A 7,755-nucleotide genomic window follows, 5' to 3' on the forward strand; every position below is an offset into this window, starting at 1 on the left:
TTTTCTGTCATCAGTCCTCCTACTAGATCTTATAGTTGACTATCTGCAGCACTCATCATCAAATAACTACAGGAAAGATCACGTACATTTTCTATTTCCAATCTAAGCTTTTTTTTTTTTTTTTTTTTTTGAAAAAGCCCTTTTATAGTTTAGCTTCTGCTCCATAGCATAAGATTGAAAAGTCATTAACAAGAATATACACAGGCCATACTGGGAACACAGAATTAAGACATTAGAGATTAATGAGTTTTTTTGGGGGCAGGGGCGCGTATGGAAGCAGATAAATGCTGGGCAATGGGGCCAGACTGTCAGCTGGGAAACGAATCGGGCAAGAGCTGTTTTCTGCCAACGCTGTCATGCTCCGCTGGCCACGCTGGAGTGTTGTGGCTCCTTCAAATTAATTGCCAATCATAAATTAAATTCAGCAGTGTTGACACAGGGTGGCCAGGACAGGAGCTTTCACTGACACAGTTACACAGAAGTATAGGACAGGACACTTTGGTTTATCGCATTCAAATTCAGTAGACAATAAAGTGAACCCTATACTGTATCGTATTTTCATTTGTTTGACTAGTAAGAGCTTCCACCATCTGACACCCAAAAGTAACTCAAAACTTGACATTCTCCGAGCTCTCTGGGGATGCCTGGCTTCCAATATGAGGAAACCACATTATCATACTGAAGTGTCAGGCTAATAAATCAGCATTCATTCATATTCATGCTGATTATCTTTCTAATCAATAAATTCTCACCATTACACTGCTGATGCTAAACGTGTATGATGACTAATTAACGTCAAATGGATTTTAAATGGAGATTAAATAATGAATTAAGGCTTGAATAACAAATGCAGCTGTAGTCTTGGAAACATTAGAGATAAACACTATAGCATCTCACATTACCTTATCCACAATGAAAATGTGGAAAAAGTCTTGTTTGTAGTTGGTAGCCATTCAACAACAGGAGAAAACATGCCCATCAAATTCCACAGGGAATGCAGGGTTTTGGAAAGTAAAAAAGGTCTTTACTTTAGCTATGCATATAAATATTAATATTCAACCAAGGGGGTCATGCTTTATTAATGAGACTGAGCTTCTTGTGAAATTAAATGGGCATAATGGGATACCAATCATTACCTTATGCAGAATACATGAAAGCCTTAAACTTCATAATGAGATAAAGGTTGTGCTACTGGATCATGATGGGAATTGATTTTACTGAGCTGTTTGTGTTTAGTTTAGTTAGTATAAAAGAATATACGCTATTGTTTGTGCTGATTAGGTTCACTGGAAAAAAAAGATCACAATCAAAAGGGATTTAATTGTGTAAAACACTGATTAGGTGCACTAATCAATGTTTTTATATTGGCAATGAATCAATTGACTGTGCGTAATGAGAATGGGGGTTGCAGCAAATTATCTCCCGACTTTACAGTTCCTCATTAGTCTATGGAACGTTTCACTGTCTTTCTGGCTTCACTGTTACTTAACACTGCTCCCATCAGACTGGTTTCAAGCTGTAGCAGGCAGCTGTTTTCAGCAAAAATAAAGCTGAAAACTGACTATACTGTAACTGCAACTAATGGCAAATGGGCAACATTAGGGACTATGGAGGAGCATTTAGCAGCTAAAGTTCCAAGTATTTCTCTTGTTGTACCTGGTACTTTTTACCATACTGACTGAGAGACGAGACAGTCCAAGTAACTACAAAACAGTGCTGATTTATTCAAAGGATCACAGGTAAAATTAACATTACACGCTCAGGTATCTTCCACCTCCAACCTGCTCACAGGCAGATGTAAGATGAAAGACCCTGAACCCACCAGGCCTATACATTATATCCCCTCGGTTGGGCTAGCCCCATACTACACAGAAACGTCAACCGAGACGTCTCTGTTACCAGCTTTGCAGCTGGTCATAACAGTAGTCAAAACATGAAGCAAATCAATGTGTGTGTGTCTGTTGATTAAGTGGTGTGTAGCTAAAGACATTCTCACAGACTTCTAGTAACATGTCGTGACTTAAACATAAGAACATATTATGGCTAAGGCTACAGTTATACATGTCATAATAATAATATTAAACACCCTGTCTGCTGACAGTCATCAACTCTTCTCTCTAGTTATCCTTGACCTGATGTACCCTGTAGAAACTCATAAGCATGACTAAGCATTTAACAGTCTAACTAGACATCCTATCTCCACTAAACATTTCTAATACATAAAGTATCTAACCAATATCTATCTGACTAAAAATACCTAACACTGAACAGTTGATGGGGACCAAAGCAGAGCTAAAATGTGTGTGAACAGGCCTAATATTAGCTGGGTGGCAAAACACAACTACAAATTAATGCTATTATTGTTAACTGGATCTGTAAAAAGGCAGTTTTTCTGTGGAAGTAAATTCCAACCAACAAATATGTGGGTACACTAGACACATTTTGAGTGCTACCTAGTTTGCAACTCTGAATTTGAGAGTTTGCAGGTGTACAATCAGATTTGAAAGTGTAATCTGGCCATGTGTGTGCTTGTTTCTGAGTCTGCTCTTTCATTTCTCTACTGGATTTTGTGTGACAGTTTGTGGGTAGCAAAATATTTGAAGTGTGCAAAACAAGTTTTGAGAACTAGTGTATTCAGTTTGCAAGTCAGAATTTGAATGCACATGAGCAGAAACACATTTGAGAGCAAGGGAGGATCCCTGCTGCTGCTCAGATCATTTGTTACACTAACGATGCTGTTCTCCCTCACTCTAGAATCTGTTTCTGCTCTTACAAATCTATGCCTGCATGCTCTTGAATTCTGACTTGCAAATTGAATAGTACTCACAACTTGTTTGGCGCACTTTCAAAATTTGGGGATGTGGACAGACATTCACGCAAACCTCAGAGGAGAAAGACGCAGAAGCGACCGGGATTATGCTCTCAAATTTGATTCTGCACTTGCGTACAAATATGCGCCTGCCTGCTCTTAATGCTGAGTTGCAAACTGAGCAGTGCTTGAAAATGTGCTTTCTGCACCCTCAAATGGCGCGGATTTAAGTCTATAATTTTTTGCTGACATGTTTGTCACATTAATGTTACATGCTAATTTTGTGCTTACAGTTTGTTTCTCAGCTCTGAAGTAGCCAGTGCTGTCCACTTCTGTTTCAAACCTTGTTTGCAGAAAAGTCTACAGTCCAGCACATCTTGTCATAAAAGTGGGTGGTATATAACACAGCTAAAACTATAGTTTCTTTCATTTTGGACTATGCAGGGCTCTGCCGTCTCAATCATTTGTAATGCCAAGTCTGTTTGTAATTGGTCAACAGCAAAAATTTCATTGTCATTGCCAGATAAACTCCATGGAAACGTTGACTTCACCTTTATAAGCTGCTTCTGGCAGTTATATTAAAAGAATTAATTTTGCTTTAAAATGTGCCTGCTATGAATGACCAGACTCTTTACTGTAACATCTTATACTTAATTATTTTGCAGATTTCTATACATTTTGCTCCTCATTCATGGTGGTGTACTGTAATTCTGCTACCAGCTGTGTCATTTTTGCTGTTTCTGTATTAATAGCCTTGCTAATTTCAAGTTATTAATTCTGTGTGTTTCTCTACACTGTAATTCAGCGACTGTTGTTTCCATTTAGTACATGCAGCACAGGTGGAATCATCCTGGAAGAGGAACCTCTGCTCTGCTGCTCTTCCTGATGAGGTTTTATTTGTAGTAGAATATTCACTTATCAGAATCCAAGGTGTAAGGATAGAGGCTGTTGGCTGCTATACAGATCAAAATGCCCTGCGACAAACTTGTGATTAAGGTTGAATAATTTGACTTTCTTCATTAGGTGTACTGTAGGCAGCTGGATATAATATTTAGCTCAATACAGATGTAAATGTCAGCAGTGACAGATTTAGGAAATTTTGGACAGGGTGGCCACACTCAGAGCATGTAAAAAGTAAATTAACTTAATGAAATTGTTTATTTTGTGTAATTAATGAGTCACACATAGTGCGTACCTTATCTAACTGTTGCTACACTTCTTATTTACACCTGGCCTTGGGCATTGCTGCTGCACGAGGCACCAGGGGTGGCCAATTAGATCCAGGGGGTGGCCAGTACCTCCCCTGGCCACTGCTTGAATGAATAGTGGTTATGGCCCCACAGATGTTCAAGTGTGTCTGCTTGTGTGTCTGGTATGACTTATGGCCTAGCAGGGTGCATTCTGTGACTTGCACTGTTAAGATATTTTGTCCTCACAGACCAGCTCTGTATGATGAGTGAGCGGACAATAACAGTGAAGAAAGAACTCTGAATTACTGTGTACATGTATGCTGTCTATGATTATCTTATATCCAAACCATTTTGAGTTATTTGAGAAGACGATGGGACACAGCTGTTTTCTCTCCTTTTCTTGCAGCCATAAATTCAGTCTCCATTTCCTTCCAGACACGTTGCACAAATTGAATGCTTGCTTTAAAAAAAGCAGATGTGGGAAAAAATATTTTTCTGTCATTTCCTGGCACTTTCATCTGTGCAGATACTTTGCGGTGTTTGTGCCAGAGAGCGATGGGATGGAGGGGCAGAGGTGACAGAGCAGTGGTTAAAAAAAAAAGACAAAGTAATGTAGTGGCTGACTTTGACAGGCTGATTTCATTTGGTTTCATCAGACTCTTGCCGCAGACAGGCCCAGTCACCGCTAGCTTCTTATTGGGCTGCTGGTGGACATACTGGATACTAAGCGAACAGGGTTAGTGGAGCTTAACAGGGACGTGATGCCCTGCTCTGCTCAGGCTCACAGTGGCAGCAGCCAGTTTAAACTCAACAACGAGGGAGCTGTTTCATAGAATATATTTCACTCAGACCCCTTTAAATGTCTGTAAACTGTATTCTGGAGCTCCCTTTGTGCTTTTGTGAAACTGAAAATCAACTTTTGGAACAAACCATTAAAGATCTTTTTTCATTGTTTTTCATATCTCATTTAATCACATGAGGGAAATCATATCATTGCAGAAGCTCCTTGTGAATGGCACTAAATCATATCACACAATTAAGGGAGGGCTGGGATGGAGGGGAGTACAAATGGATGATATATATTATTAATAAGTTGAATATGAGACAGCAGCAGAGGAATGGTGTATTTCTTGTCGGGGGGGTATGAGTCATACAAATTACTGGCAACACAGGGACTGCTGCTGAAATCCCCAACAGTGCAACATGATACCGAACATGTGGAGCTACACATCACAGAGGAAGCTCTACTGTGACATTTTAAGGTTTGAGTAATAATGAATTCTGATTTGCATAATAATAATAATAAAACATTACACAATTTTGCACTTGGTGGTTAGAAAAATGGAAATTGGGAAGGGTTTCATTTCACATGCTCTGACAACTTATTGCTTTTTGATGGATTTGTCCAAGTGTGCGCGGACCAGATCCTTAAAAGTTTTAAGCATTGTTCATCTGCTTGTCTGCGTCCAAAGATTAGTGCCTTTCTGCTTTAATTTGGACTTTAGATGAGGATATATCTTTCTGGGGCAGATGCACCAAACAGCCTGAAGGCTGCTTACTCACTAATCCATTTTTTGGTGCTGGTCTATTACTCTTTCAGATTTTCAAAACAAGCTTTTGGTTGCAAGACAGAAGGTTTTCAAAGTGTGGGACTCATCCTCCTTTTTGGACTTCAAGTTTGAATTACTGTGATTGAGTGGTGGCCTTTTAAAATGTATAATATCAAGTGTCACAGTCTAAAAAGACAAAAACATGTGACTTGACTTGGTTAGAGACGTTGTGAGGCGTAATGTAGACCTGTCTTGACTGAAACTTGACTTAAAAACACCTCTGGTGAGAAGAATCTGGTGTTAGTGTTCATAAAAACATTGGCCATTGATGAATAATGCTAATTTTATCCCTCTCTTTTGATTTAATAATGTGGAACCTCACACTGTCTAATGGTTGTTGAATGTGCTTCCACCTACAAGTGACCATTAAAATACTGAAATGGTGCACTCTAATCACTTGGTGAATGGCACTCAGTAGAAACTTGACAACGGACCTGACACTGAAATGAGTTATCCAATAATTATGAACTAAAGAGCTGCTTTTTGGGCACTGGGAAGTATTTTTTCTAGCACATAAAGATCTGCGCCAGGCACTCAATCAAAAAGCCAAGCCAGAAAAGACAGCCTTGTGCGATGAAATATACGGCCATTTCTCTGCGTGTGGCAGTTTGACATCATTATTGCACACAGGGCTTTGTGGACACAACTAATGGTAGACTTTATCGATCATGTGTGGTGCGGATCTGTCAATCCAGGCTTGTCCAGCTTGTGGCAGAGTGCCGGGGCTGCTCCTCAGGGTCTTCTCCAGCCAGCTGCTGGTCCAAACAGCCCGAGGTTATTATCACACTCCATCTAAAAAGACATCTGGACACAAATGAGAACTAAAACAGATCAAAATAAAAACAACAGATAAAGAGCGAGATGGTATTCAGATATGTGTACAAACAGGTTTTCTATAACAAATTTTGACTTCTGAAAGCAGCTTCATTTTTAACTGTTAAAGTCTCCAAAAACTGTACCGCTTGTTGATTATTCTCCTCTGACAAATGTGCTGAAAAATAAATCCGAAGGCCAGCTGCTGTTATTGGTTGCTGTGACTGGATCTCACTGAGTGCCAGGCAGGGCGTCCCTGGAGTGACCTTGGGGGTAATGAGCTCCTGATCACGAGTCAGGAAATCCAGCATTCGACACCCACCCACCACCCTCCCCTTATCCCATACGACACACAAAAAGAAGAAGAAGGGGAAAAACTACACAGCTATTGTATGCTCAGTCCGCAAAGAGAAATAGTATTGGAGAGGCAAGGCAGAGGTGCAGATGAAAAGAGCCTAGAGAAACCACTTCTTCAAGCTCTGATACAAAACTGCCAAACCTCCAAAATAAGTAAGTGGATTTTTTTTTTTTACCTTGGGGTTGCACAGTTACTGATGCATGGCTTTTGTGGGGGTAGGTGTGATGTGATGCAGAAAGACGATGATGAAGGCCATTTTTGGTGTGTGTTTCTTTATGTGTATATCTATGTTGTGTTTATAGAATTTCTTCAGCTGCTAATATAAACCCTTGTTCATCCCCAGCATTTACTTTTAAAACTCACTGTAAGAAAACTTTGGGCGAAGTTTCTATTCTGACCAAATCAGTATTTTTCATTTTTCCTGATATTTTGCTGATTGGTAAAATATGAAACAGTAAAACTAAAATGCTTCTGTTGACATGGCCCTAATTGTTTCTTTGTCGCTCTTCCCATTTTGAGCAGATTTTCCCCTGAGGCTATTGATAGTAGATAATAAACATTTGAAAACATAAAAGACTATTAAGCTTAAAATTCTGAGAATTATGGCTGCAGATGGAAGCGTGGCTTTTACACATACTGGGTAAACAATTGGAAAGTCCTAATAATCCAGAAGCCGTGGGCTAAGGACTGTGGTGTTAAATCATTAACAGAGTGGTTTCCTCAGTGATTAGACTTCAAACATCCATATGTTTTGTTTATTATAGCTGTCAGCCAAATACATGCAAGCCCAATTAAATATGTCTGTGCATGTGTACTAGTTGAAGTGGGCCACTTTTTCCCAGGATGTCGTAATTTGGGTCAGGCCTGACTGGAATGACAAACCCCAAACAGCCGTATTGTATCAGCACTATGTGGTCCTGCAGACCTTCTGCTTGCGTTGCCATGGCTTTCTCTGGCCCTGGTATAGCAACCCAA

General features: G+C 39.8%; 1 protein-coding gene across 1 annotated transcript in view; it reads left to right on the top strand.

Annotated features, from left to right (window-relative positions):
• The first annotated feature begins 6,764 nt into the window (after positions 1 to 6,764).
• ptn (pleiotrophin) overlaps positions 6,765 to 7,755 on the top strand; it is a 46,006-nt gene continuing 45,015 nt past the window's right edge. Inside the window, exon 1 of the mRNA XM_020616742.1 lies at positions 6,765 to 6,932. The gene's annotated coding sequence lies outside the window, so the exon portion shown is untranslated. The remainder of the gene's footprint in view (positions 6,933 to 7,755) is intronic.

The sequence above is a fragment of the Monopterus albus genome, unplaced genomic scaffold (genome assembly GCF_001952655.1).
Source record: "Monopterus albus unplaced genomic scaffold, M_albus_1.0 scaffold178.1, whole genome shotgun sequence".
In the NCBI taxonomy this organism is placed as follows: Eukaryota; Metazoa; Chordata; class Actinopteri; order Synbranchiformes; family Synbranchidae; genus Monopterus; species Monopterus albus.